At 39.8% G+C, this 12662-nt stretch overlaps 1 long non-coding RNA gene across 1 annotated transcript in view; it reads right to left on the bottom strand.

Moving 5' to 3' along the window:
- Positions 1–12662, bottom strand: part of LOC116391226 (uncharacterized) — a 38640-nt gene that overhangs the window by 16594 nt on the left and 9384 nt on the right. The window contains exon 2 of the long non-coding RNA XR_004213230.1: positions 6279–6401. This is a non-coding gene — a long non-coding RNA (uncharacterized LOC116391226). The remainder of the gene's footprint in view (positions 1–6278; positions 6402–12662) is intronic.

The following is a 12662-nucleotide window of genomic DNA, read 5'->3' on the forward strand; positions in this document are numbered from 1 at the left end:
TGTGTGTGTGTGTGTGTGTGTGTGTGTGTGTGTGTGTGTGTGTGTGTTTGTGTGATTGCACATGCATTTTCCTGAATGTGAAACAGTAGTCCTTCAGCCTAATAGGGTGCAGAAAAAAAAAATGATTAGCCTCTTTCTCAGAGCTGTTGCGTCCAATGCCTTTTTGTGCTTCACAAACCACTCGGAACAGTAACAAAAATATGGAAAGGTAGGATTATAGATGAAAAATGAATGTGTAATGCAAGTAAAAGCAAAGCACAGCTCACCGCACTCTCATACCCAACAGCTTGGACAAGGGCTCACTGTGTAATGCCCTGCCACTGAAACAGACGTTTAGCACATGAACGTCTGAGCATCTTCAGGGGTGAAATAATGAGGGCAGCAGAGTGTGTGTGTGTGTGTGTGTGTGTGTGTGTGTGTGTGTGTGTGTGTATGCGTGTGTGACAAATGGGACAAACATGCATTCATGTAAACATACATATTGGGAAACATTTAGTAGTTTTGTGTCATGGATAACAGTGGATTAATACATTAGCTGTATAACTGTGTATCAGTCATTCAGAAATATCACAGAAAAGATGAAAACACTTCATATTGCTATATTTTAGACAGTTCCTTTCTACAGCCTGCATACTGTACACAAGGCGAGTACTACGGTGATCACAATCCTTTCAAATTTTCTTGGCTGATCTTAATTTTTTAATTGTTTCACTACAATGCCACTCACTAAGCCTGTACGGGATAATGGGACAGTGCCTACATTTTGATCCAAAGCATTTTTTGGAGGGTGGGCCATCATCATTTCCCAATGCACCTCCTTCCCACACACACACACACACAGGCACTAACATCTGCATATCTCTCTCCTCCATTTTTCAACTTCCTCCACTGCCTCCCATCACACACCATTGAGTCTACTTTCCATCATATTCTTTAGAAAATGAATATGCAAGTAAGAGGGGTTGTTACAAAAGCCGAGCCCCACAAGGGATTGAGAGCACAAGTGGTTGAGATGAATAGGGAGGGACTAATGAGTGGCCTTGCCAGTCTTGGGATTGACATTATACACATAATAATGTATTAATGTTAATTCCCTTCTCTGGATAATTAACAGATCTACTGTTACTGTATATGGGGTCATCTTCCTATAGGCTCTAAGAAAAGGAATATGCAGACATAAGTAGAAACAACAAGGATTAAACTGAAGTCGGGGAAGTATGTGGATACACTCCTTCTCCCCACAGCGTTCAGGCAGCTTCCTACTGCAGATTCAAACCATGCGGCAGTTACTAATGCTATAGTGTTTATTGCGGAGTATAAGACCACACTATACTATACTATACACACAATATGCCAGTATTTGAGTGGCATAATTGTGAAAGTAAGAAGTAATCAGCGGATTTGTAATGTTGAATATACCTTTTCTGTCTTCTCTTTATCAGCAAAAACATACCGAACTGTGATCCCAAAACCGAGGAGCATACTGAGCTGTGGATTTTGTGTACCATTACACCCTTGCTATAATCTTGAGTTAAAATATTTTCTTGCAAACAAATGATTCATTGGGAAGCTAGGTTCAAGTAAATAGAGTAAATTAAGCAAATTAATTCCTAAACCTGTTACCACTGATATAAAAGAGTGCTGATTCATACAGTTGAGTTGGGCCTAAAGCTAAAAATAGATAGGCATTTAACCAAACAAATAGTACTGTCACAAAAGTGTTTGCGAAATGAGTGTTGAAGTAATTTAGTTCAAAAGAAGCTACAATTGGTTCATAGAGTAACTGTTAGGGAAAAAATGTGCACCTTTATCTTGCTAACGGCTTTATAAGATGCTTTTCTGGCAGAACAGCATCCTCAGAATATGCAACAGCAGACAGGTACAATACCTTTCCCTTCGGCACTGGGAGGTCAAAACACAGGCATATCTCACATGCTACACTCAAAAACACATGAACACGTAAACCACACTAAACCCCTTCACACGGCTGAGGCTCCCATAAGTGTATGGGAGAAAGTAATTAGAAGGAAAAATTCAGTGGAGCATATCCTCTCATCTGTCCGTTGGTGGTGTCAATACCCTTTGCCAATGGTAATTACCTGTCGCTCTCTTAAACATGAGGGGACATTTTGCTGTGTGTGTAAATATCTTTTGTGCAAGTATTTGCTGACAGCCTGTAAATTAAACAGCTTATTGTAACTTCATGATCAAACCCTTTATAATTACTCACCAAGGAGACCGGAATCGAGCTCTGAGAATCTCTTCACTGACAGTTATCAGTCCCACAACTGCTCAGCTGAATGCAGCAGGAGCAGGAAATGTTCTACTGATGTGGAAAGGTGGTCAAGATCTATTTCTTGCAGAAACTTGCTCGATATCAACGCATGACTCTGTATTCGCAAAAGAAAGAATAAAATATCTTCTACAGTGCTAAGTCGCCTTCATGTACGGGAACAGTCCCAGATTGAGGCGACAGATTTTGTATAAAAATGTTCTTTGGTGGAATCACTTCTAAGCCTACAAAGGCTTAGAGGGAGAAAAGGACGGAGAGAGAGAGGGAGAGCAAGAGCGAGAGGAGGATCGGTGATGAGAGAAAGGAAAAATAAAGCAACAGAGAAAACTGCCCATGTCTGTTCACTATAAAGTGATTAAGGTATATAACTTTATGATAATCCCTTCCCTTGAGCCAAGAACATTAATGAATTTTGGGTTGACAGTAAAAACTGATAATGGACAGATATTACATGGCTTCTCATTGACAGTCCTACTAGCTATTCCACTGTATAATATACAAGCCCTTTCAGATTGTTCAGGTATAATAGTTCTAGATCAGTTCGGCGAGATGCAGGGCTGTGATGAAAACTAAAGCATCTGGTAGATTGTATGCTGGTGTAATAGTCACAGCCCCTTTGAGACAGCACAGACCCCGACTAACGCTCATATACACGGACTAAGTGTTGAGGCATTTGTTAATCTTGTAAACACCCTTTCACTGCTCTCTCATTAATTTAGCCCAGAGGATCACAGAGAGGAAGATAGATAAATAAAGAGAGAGGGAATAAAAGTCAGAGAGAGAGAAGCATGCATTTGAAATTGAGTCAATTAACCGTCGGTCTAAAGGCAGGCTTTGTCCTTTTCCTCTCTTTTACCAATATGCTTATGCACAACATGCGAATCTCGTCTCTCAAATGCTGCTGTTGGAACAAATTACCAGGCAAGGGCCTTAGATCTGCGTTTTATAATTACTATTTAAAATACTTTGTGTGTCCATGTGTTTGTATAAGCAAGTGCACAGATACGCATGAATGAGAAGACCTGTGGGACCTAAAGCCAACCTCTGATAAAGGGAAAATAATTAAAGGGATAATTCCTTTTTTGACATAACTTATTGACTGACGATGACATCAATGCACAGACATCAACTAAGGCAGTCCTGTTGTTGGACGAAAACCACCAAGAACATATAAGCCACACAAACTATACACAAAAAGGGCTGTCGTGGGTGTAGAAGCACAATGAAACGAAGTAATCGTAAGTACCACACAAACTGAGAGTTTGTACAAATATTTGCTAGCTTCATATATCTAAGTATTGGGTACACTACAGTATGACGGTGTCTTGGGCAAAAAAGTCAAAATATGTGTTATTTGAGAAGACGTTACAGTACAAGTAATAAACAGTAGTCATATGCAGTATGCATGCTTTGAAAAAGTGTACAGGCAACGAGGTGAGACGCTGGTCTCGTGGGGTTGCATCTGCACGCTGGTCTGGCAGAGAGACTACTTAAATCAGAGCAGACACTGAGACAGATGGTGATTTTACACCGGCATGGGAAAAGAAATGGCTCTTTAACATCAAACCTCAGCACATTACTTTGAAACCAGCTGGCCAGACAAGAAATGGGATCGTGAGTCTGGGGAGGCAGCCAGGCTTTTATGCAGAGGTCTCGGAGAAACGGCAAACCAGGCAAGATGGAAAGCAGCCCTTCCATACTCCTTTTTAAGATGTCTGCATAATTATGATTCAATTTGCATGTTTTGGAAGATAATGACTAAGACAAATGACGAATGGCAAGAAGACAGAGGAAGAGAGCGAGAAGTGTGCAAAACAAATATTCAAAACTGAATTCTATATGGGTACTAATCAATTTATCTCATTCTTAACTTGAAACTAAGGACACAACTGGTTAAATACATAACACATGTTAGCCTTCCTCTCTCGTTTTCACTCTCTACTTTGTAGGCCTTTGACGTGTCCTCTTATCTGCCCTTGTACTTTCTCTCTTTTTACTCTCTGCATCCAGGAACTGAAGTGACTTTGCATGATTAGTGAATGTAAATGTCAGGTGGTGGTTGGAATAACACTCAGAGGGCTGATGGTGAGTGTGATAAAGATCATATCCTGCTTGATGCCTGGGGCACTGCCTGTCATAATAAGCTAATCGTGTCCTTGCTCTGTTTAAGATGCAGAACTCCAATTAAAGTAGTTTATGATTATAATGAATATGAATTCAAACTAATTTTGCTGAAAAAGGAAAAATTTAAAGAAATTCTAATTTCATACTTTCAAAATTTTTTAAATGTACGAATTAATGTTACCAATTGAGAGTACCAATTAAAATGCACTTTAGAAACATAGCAAACATAATTGAATTAAAAAGAAAAATTAACTAACTGAGTAATTCTTGAAATGGATGTTAAGCATGTATTTGTTCACTTCCACCCAACTGGTGGAAAGGCAAGTTACCGTGCTCATAAAATCTGAAATACCCTCGCATACTTCAAAAGTTGTCTGAAATGTCGCTACATGGTTGTTGTGTGTACAGTCTGTCTGTTGATATGAACTTTCATGATCAAATTGACAAACATCAGCTTGTTGTTGCAGGCAGAGCAAGCAGACGTCGTGAGAAACACACTAATGCAGCAGTGCTTGTCAATACATTTCTACAGAGGATAACTGCGTGGTGTTGTGTGGTAGTTCTGTTCTACTGGAGGAGTTGGAACATTACGATAGTGTGGGACTAATGAAGTGAGTGCATGTGTGGTTACGTACGTTTGAGGTTAAGAGGGCTCAGTGATCACATGATGTTTCCTTGGTCATGTTTTTAAACAATTAGAAAACTAATGTCTACTGAAATAGATAATGACAATTTACCTTATAAAATATCCTTCATTTCACTATTTCCACCCTGAGTACATTTCCTGTACAGGAAATAAAGATAAGATCTTAACAACATTTCTTATCCTCCATCTTACCAAGTCTTTTTGTCAACCAACTGATAAGCAACATGAGACAGACTTGGGTAGAAAAGGAAATGAAGTCATCATGCATATTAGACAGGGACATGATAACAATGTCTCAAATGCAAAAGCATTGACACATCAAGACAATTACTGCCATTTTGAAACCAGCCATTTAAACAGTTTAACAAAAATGATGTTTATTTTTCATAATCATTCATCTTTAAACACCTCTCTGTGCCATTTCCCAATGCAGGTGGGGAGAGCTGACATTCAGGCAGCATTTAAATAACATAGCAGATGTATAGATAACCAGGAATCTTTGCTCAAAGCTCTATTGTTTCAATTATATTTTTCTTCGGCTTTAGTCTGGTGTGTTGTCTGTTTAGGTTTTTAAGACTATTATTGCAAAAAATTGTCAGAACAGCTACGATTTTAACACAGATACACAAATTTAAAAATAAAAATTGTGAACTACATGTCTTCACTTACTCTCTAGCTCTCCTCTTCACTTTACCTTACTGTCCTTTTAATGAAATATTTTAAAGAGAAAAGCTGGTGTTTTACAAGTGGAAGAGCCATATTCAGTCGACCAACCAGCACTGTCTAAAACATGAATGAGCCGCACGTGAGTCATCCAGCTGCTGATCAGCACTGTCTCCCACCTGTCTGCCCTCCGTGTGCACTCGTTTTCTCCCCATTTTAAGCCTGATAGATACAAATTATTTAGATTGTGATTATGATCCAAAGATGTGTTCATCATTGGCTCAATCATATGGTTTTCATAACAAATATGTTTAACTCTATTCTACTTTATCATTTTATTTTTTAGAAAAGCTCCTGCTTTCATGTAACCTGTTTGTGTATAAAAAATATTCAGGAGATTTAATGAATATCCAAACACGCATGCATTTCTGTGAGAGCATACCTTCCCCACATTTCACTAAAAAGGCAACACAGCACAGAGTACAATGCACTGATGCAAGCATCTAATTACAACACCAAATATGAACAAAATCCTTCTTTAGAGACACGTACCATGAAGCGTGGTCAGCCCTGCTCTCTGAATGGATAGACTGAGAACTCAGAGGTCTGCCCAGAGTTAATGAACAGAAGAACCAAACCTGTCCATGTGTACTGTCTACTGTGGGAAGGCAGGATCTGGAGGGAGACACACAACAGTGAGAATTAGCAGAGGTAATAGGATCACAGCTGTCCATCTGGCCTCATCCCAACACATGCCACAGGCTATACATAACACTTCAATAGCTAATACTGTTGATTTACTAATTCCCTCCTTGCTCAGAGAAGATATAATGTGCTCATGCAACCAAAGGAAAACAAATGGATATGGCTTGTTTTAAGTGACAGTTGGAACCCATTTAATGTAATGATTTATGCAAAAAAGCAACAACAACTATATATGTTTTTTGTGTGTATTGTATCTACTTCTTTCACATAAATAAATATAGTTTACTATTTTAAATTGCCAAGTGCTTCATCAAAACAGCAACTCACTGTTTTCTATCTTGCCGATCTAAAAAACATTGACCAATGAGGGGGAACCTCTTTCCAAAAGAAAGCTTGGTCAACAAAAGAGGTTCACTGCTTAGGAGAAGGAAGCTGAAATAGGAACAGACTGAAGGGACCTCAAACACAGAAGGAAAGTGAATATCTGCTCTAAAAATGAAAAATACTCAATGATAAGCAAGAACTGAACAAAGACAAAATGATGACCTATTATTTTTGACTGTTAAGTTGTATGAGTAAAAACTAACATGCTGTGGGTCCAACGTTAGAACTGCAAACAAAACAAAGTATATGACACCTGAGCCATCTCCGTCACAGCTGAGCAAACTCAATCAGCTGATGAAGCCTGTGAGATGATGTTGAAAGCCCCAGAAAAAAAGGTTAGTGAGTGGAGCATATGTGGACTTTATTTACCTGACATTGTCATTCAGATTCTTCACATTATAATTTTACTATTGTTGTTATTGTAGTGTAGTCTGTTTATTGGACATCTGTCCGTCCTGGGGTTTCTACCTTTTTTTCTGCAAAAGGATTTCTTGTAAAGTTTCTCCTTATCCAAATTGAGGGTCTAAGGATAGAGTGTGTTGTATGTCGTGCAGATCCTTTAAGACAACTATGTGATTTGTGATTTTGGGCTATATTAAAAGACTGACTTGACCTTAAGTAAACATAAAGTATCTTTGTTACTAAATATAAAATGGACACATCTCTCACCAAAATGAATCAAAGGGCTGTCACACACCGCACGCAAACAAGACAACACACCAAAAAGTCTGTTAAGCGGTAGAGAGTTCATTCCAGTTGCAATTGCAAGGAACATGAGAAGTTCCCATCATGACAATATAAAGTATCTTCTGGTGAGCAGAAGCGGTATTTATAGTGATGTTATGTGCTGAGGCTTCGGGGAGTGTGTCGAGTAATCCAGAAAGTTTACTGCGAAGCACGTTTTGAGGCTTGTATCGTTTTAGATCAAGTAAGTCATTGATGAAACTCTGAGCCAAAACACATTGAGAAATGACTGTTCCTGAAAAAACAGGATCAAAGTCTCCCCTCTACATCGCTTCCCTAGTTACACACGCACATTCACTGACTTCTGCCCCGTTAAACCACTGACATTTTCCAGTAAAGCAATATTGTCCCTCCTGCCATTATTATATCACGATCAAATGATTTACCAAAGGACTGATTTACAACACATTGGCTGCATTACTCATTAGACAATGAACCCACTGGCGCAAAAAAACAGAAGCATAAATCACAGATCACGTGGTTGAGATCATCTGTAATATCTGCCTGTGTGATAATAAAACCCCTCAAATGGCAAAAATACACTCCTTTTATCAGCCTCATGCTTGCCTCGCCTCCCTGTCATCTCCAACGCCGCACACAGATACACACTGATCTAACCGCAGACGCACAGTGACCTGATTCAAATCAAATGAATGCTTAAACAAGTGACAGTCAGTGATCCCTTAGGTCCATCACCTGTTTGAGGTCTAGAGGCAAGACAAGATGAGAGGAAGAGACACAATGAGACAGGGAGAGAGTACTGCTGTGAGAGGCAGTTGATCTGCAATGCTGCCAGAGTCTTTGGTGTCTGTATGTCAAACGCCAGTGCACTCCATAGGAATACGATAATGAGGGCTGTGCACAGAGGGAATGCAAAATGAGATATCAAACACAGAGGAGAGCTCAGACAACACAGAGCACGGCACTGGGCCATTTAATAAGACATAGCTGGGATGACTGCCTATTGTATTCTAATACTCTTGCTAATCTGGGTTGTGGCAACACAGAAGCAGGCACAGGACATAACAGCTGAATACCATGCCATATATCAGTGTTTTCTGTCATCGTCCTATGATGACGTGTTCTTTGCTGAAGTGTGATTGGCATTCAGTGGCGTTGTCTCAAGATTCCATTAAAACTTTCTAAACCTGGGATTAAAGATACACTCCCTGATTTTGTTATAGTGATTGATAGTGTCATCACATTTCCTTCCAGAACACATTTTTCTTACATCAAATGTATTAATATTCAACACTGACATTACATTACTTTATGAGGCAATATATCAGGAAACAAGACATACCAACAAAAAGCATAAACTGATGACCTGTGGCAAAAGTGCCATAGATAATAGTTCAGAGCAGAGTTTGTACCCTGACAACTCGTTATATAATCTGAAATTGGTATACAAATTAATCAATAAAGCTAATATTAGGCAAAACTGAAAACTGTTGAATGCATATCCAATGAGCACGACTGACCTTAATCAAGAGATGTGGACGGAGGGTTATTTGAGGGTCACATGGACTTCATTTTGCTTTTAAATTATAATTCTCCTTGGGTCTGAAGTCTGCCTGTAATGAGGCTGGCCGTGAGATAATATGATGTCATTTAAACACTATAATGACAAGACATGTCCACTCAAATGGCTCATAGCTATTGAAATGATTGAAATGCACTCGTATATTAGCCTATCATGCCTTTAGTGCTCAGTTGATCTCTGGCTCTAAAAGGCAGCGGAAGGGAGAGGTTGACTCTCTGAGTCGTTGGCCGCTAACCAGTGTGTTGGTACATGTGGACAGATGGCTGTGTGGCCCCACTGTTGGCCTTGGCAGCAGAACCTCAACAACAGATCTGGGATGCTGCAAACTGGTCCTTTGCTGCGGCTGCTAAGACACACGGGACCACTAATGCAAACACAGATACAAACCTTCCTCTGTGCCACCTTGGCAGGAGCCACCCTCTGGGCAATCCCTCAGTCCACCTCCACCCCACCCCTCCACTCCCTTTTCTCTCCTCTCCTTGGTCCTTTCTCTGCCTCCATCTCTCAAGATCTCTGCTGGACTGTTGCCCAGCAAGCAGTGGAAAAGCCCTTTCACAGCATATAGTAAAAGACAGAAAAGTAGTGGAAGCAGTATGAGGAGAAGGTAAGGGGGCTGCATTGAAAAAAAAAAGAGAGATGATGGTATGAATAAAATACTGAAATGCTCTATGTTTTAATGGAGGCGCTCTCCGTTTCCTTATCATTTCGATAATAGAGCAGGCCGTTACCTTTTGTACACTGTCAAATAAAAAAGGACAAGTCATTAAGACTGGGGTACTCCAGCTGACATGTACAGTTATGGCAGATTTATATCAGAATTATTGAGGATTATACTCTCCTCGAGTTGTTTTGTGAATGGTCTCTGGATGTAAATGAAGTGGGATCATTGTTATTGATCTGTGAGCACATGCGTACTGAGAAGGATGCGGCTAGTGATGAGTGTCTATACTACGGATATTGATCAGATGTTGCCAGGCTCAATAGAAACAAGCATATGCATGTTAACAAGCCGCATTGATCACAGTGAAAAGGGAAGCACAATATCACATGACATCCTCTCTCTGTGCAGTTTATATTCCATACACAGCCACTGAAGACACAAACAGAGAGAAAGAAATAATGAATAGAGAAAAAGACAGAGAGCGTAAACAGAGACCAGCATGCACATGAGCAAAAGAAGGGCTGAGAGGGAGAGATAGATGACTTGCATCTGGCTGCGGGATATTGATTAATTGTTTGTGAAGAAGGAGAAAATTGAACAGATAATGGAAAGGAAACACAGGGATAAAAAGACAAAATAATGAGATAAAATGTTAAAAATACAAAAAGTGAGTTGTATTAAATGTGAGAAAGTAACAGCAGGCTTGAGCAACGAGTGTGAGAGAATGAGAGACTGAGCAGAAGAGGAAGGGAGGGTTTTGGGAGGGAAGCATAACGAACCAAATCACAGAGTTCATCTCCTGGCTTTGAACCAATCCTAATGTCTTTCTCTGTTAATCCATCATCAACTGTTCCCACATCCCTGCTGGCAGGCTGGACTGTGCAAACGGGTGAATAAACAACCTGATAAATGAAGGTCAGAACCAGACAAAGTGCCCACTCTCAAAGCTGTTGCTGTGGGGCCACAGGGGCCAGGTAAACCATTTACTGACCTGGGGTGTATGTCAATGTTTAAACAGCCACATTTTGCTTCATCCGTGGTGTCAGTTTAGTTCATATTCATATGTCAGTTGGTTGAATTCATTAATGTAAAAGAGATTCTATTGTGTGTCCTATTGTCTCAGATGCAGTGCAGTGTCTATGATAGCCAGTTTTGATGAGTGTGAACAGCTGGTGTTTTTTATAAATTGGACTCTACTTTGTTTTGTCGTGTGTGTGTGTGTGCGTGTGTGTGTGCGTGTGGTGCGGAAAGATAGATAGCCTGTGCTGCTGTGCGGTTCAGTGTTCAGCCATGCTGAACACAGAAACAGTAATCAAACAGAAAGACAAAAACAAGCCACCATGACTACAACCTGAAACACCTGCTATCACACATTTAACATGGGCTGCAGTCTCCAGACCACCATCAAGGATTTGCTGGAGCAACCTGGGAATATGGTTAGCCATTAGTGAAGGACACCCATTTAAGGGGTTGTGGGTTTAGCAAATACCACAGAGCTACCCGGCATGAAGGCACTTTTAACAATTCTCAGCTGTATAACGGATGAGATAGACAGATAATATTAAGTGTGGTTCTCTGTCTGCTTTAGATAATTCAAAATCCACAAAAGTAGCATATTGAAGAAAGTTTCTTGTATTATAAATGTCTTGTCTGATCCCCACTTTTTTTTAATCTTTCACTTATAAGGAATAGAATCAAACGATCCTTGTGAAGGAGAGTAATTTTGCCTCAGTGAAGTCAATTACATTTCATGTCACTTTGTTTGAAACAAATGGCGACTATGAGAGAAGTTGATGGACCATAAAGTGAAATTTTAAATTTACATCAACTTAAATCTTAAGTGGTAAATCTTTAAATCTTCTTTGTTCCTCCAGATGAACGACCCAGATATTCTTTACACATGAACATAAGAAGCAAATCATTGGTTAAAGGGCAAAATGGAAATGAGGAGAGATCTCCCCAAGCACAACCCCCTCTGAGTCCTCTACCTGAGTTGAATTTGGATTTGGATTAGGGCTGATGGAGATAATGATGCATTAGGTTATGAGTTCAACTCTTTTTGAAGGTGCTTACAGCTCTCGAGTGGAGCATTTACTTCAACAGTGTTCACTGTTGCACAACAATCCCACCACCACTGGATGAGCTGCACCGAACTAACTCTGACACGGCTGTCACCAGAGCCAATACACAACGCATGCTAACACATACTCAACAACACATTGAAATTCACTTACATATGCACACATACAGACATGGACGCTCTCTCTCCACAGTACTAATTGCTGATTAGCCTTATCAGCGTCATCATACTTGAACGCATCACTATGGGGTAGATTGCACAGACAACCATACCCATGATGATGATAATGGAAACGGAGAGTACTCATCATCAGCCATGAAAGCGACTCTGATTACAGTCAATATTAGTCATGATGACTCGGCCTGATTAATAATTTAAATAATCAAGTTGATAGTCTTAACTGGTTGGAGCGAAATGCTTATTAAATATATTTTCTTTGGCTGAAAAGCAGATTTAACTATATTATGATTAAATCGTGTTGATTGTCGATTTTAGATTCCAATAGTTTTACAGGCAACGATACGAATTACAAATAAGTATTTCAGTTTTAATTCTTGAATTTGAGTGTAAAATGTGTGTTAGCGTGTTTTGTTCCTCCACCGACAGATCGCTAAACTAGCAGAGCCAAATGAGGAGCTTCCTCATTAGCCTCATTAAGCTGAACCCTTGTTCTGCTAATTGACATAAAAACAAACACTTGCTCATGAAAGAGAAAACGCCAATTACCAGCTGACACCTCCCCCTGTTTTCTTTGTCCTGCTGTGTGTGTGTGTGTGTGTGTGTGTGTGTGTGTGTGTGTGTGTGTGTGTGTGTGTGTGT

Source organism: Anarrhichthys ocellatus, unplaced genomic scaffold (assembly GCF_004355925.1).
Source record: "Anarrhichthys ocellatus isolate YVR2014 unplaced genomic scaffold, GSC_Weel_1.0 scaffold2, whole genome shotgun sequence".
NCBI classification, from domain to species: domain Eukaryota; kingdom Metazoa; phylum Chordata; class Actinopteri; order Perciformes; family Anarhichadidae; genus Anarrhichthys; species Anarrhichthys ocellatus.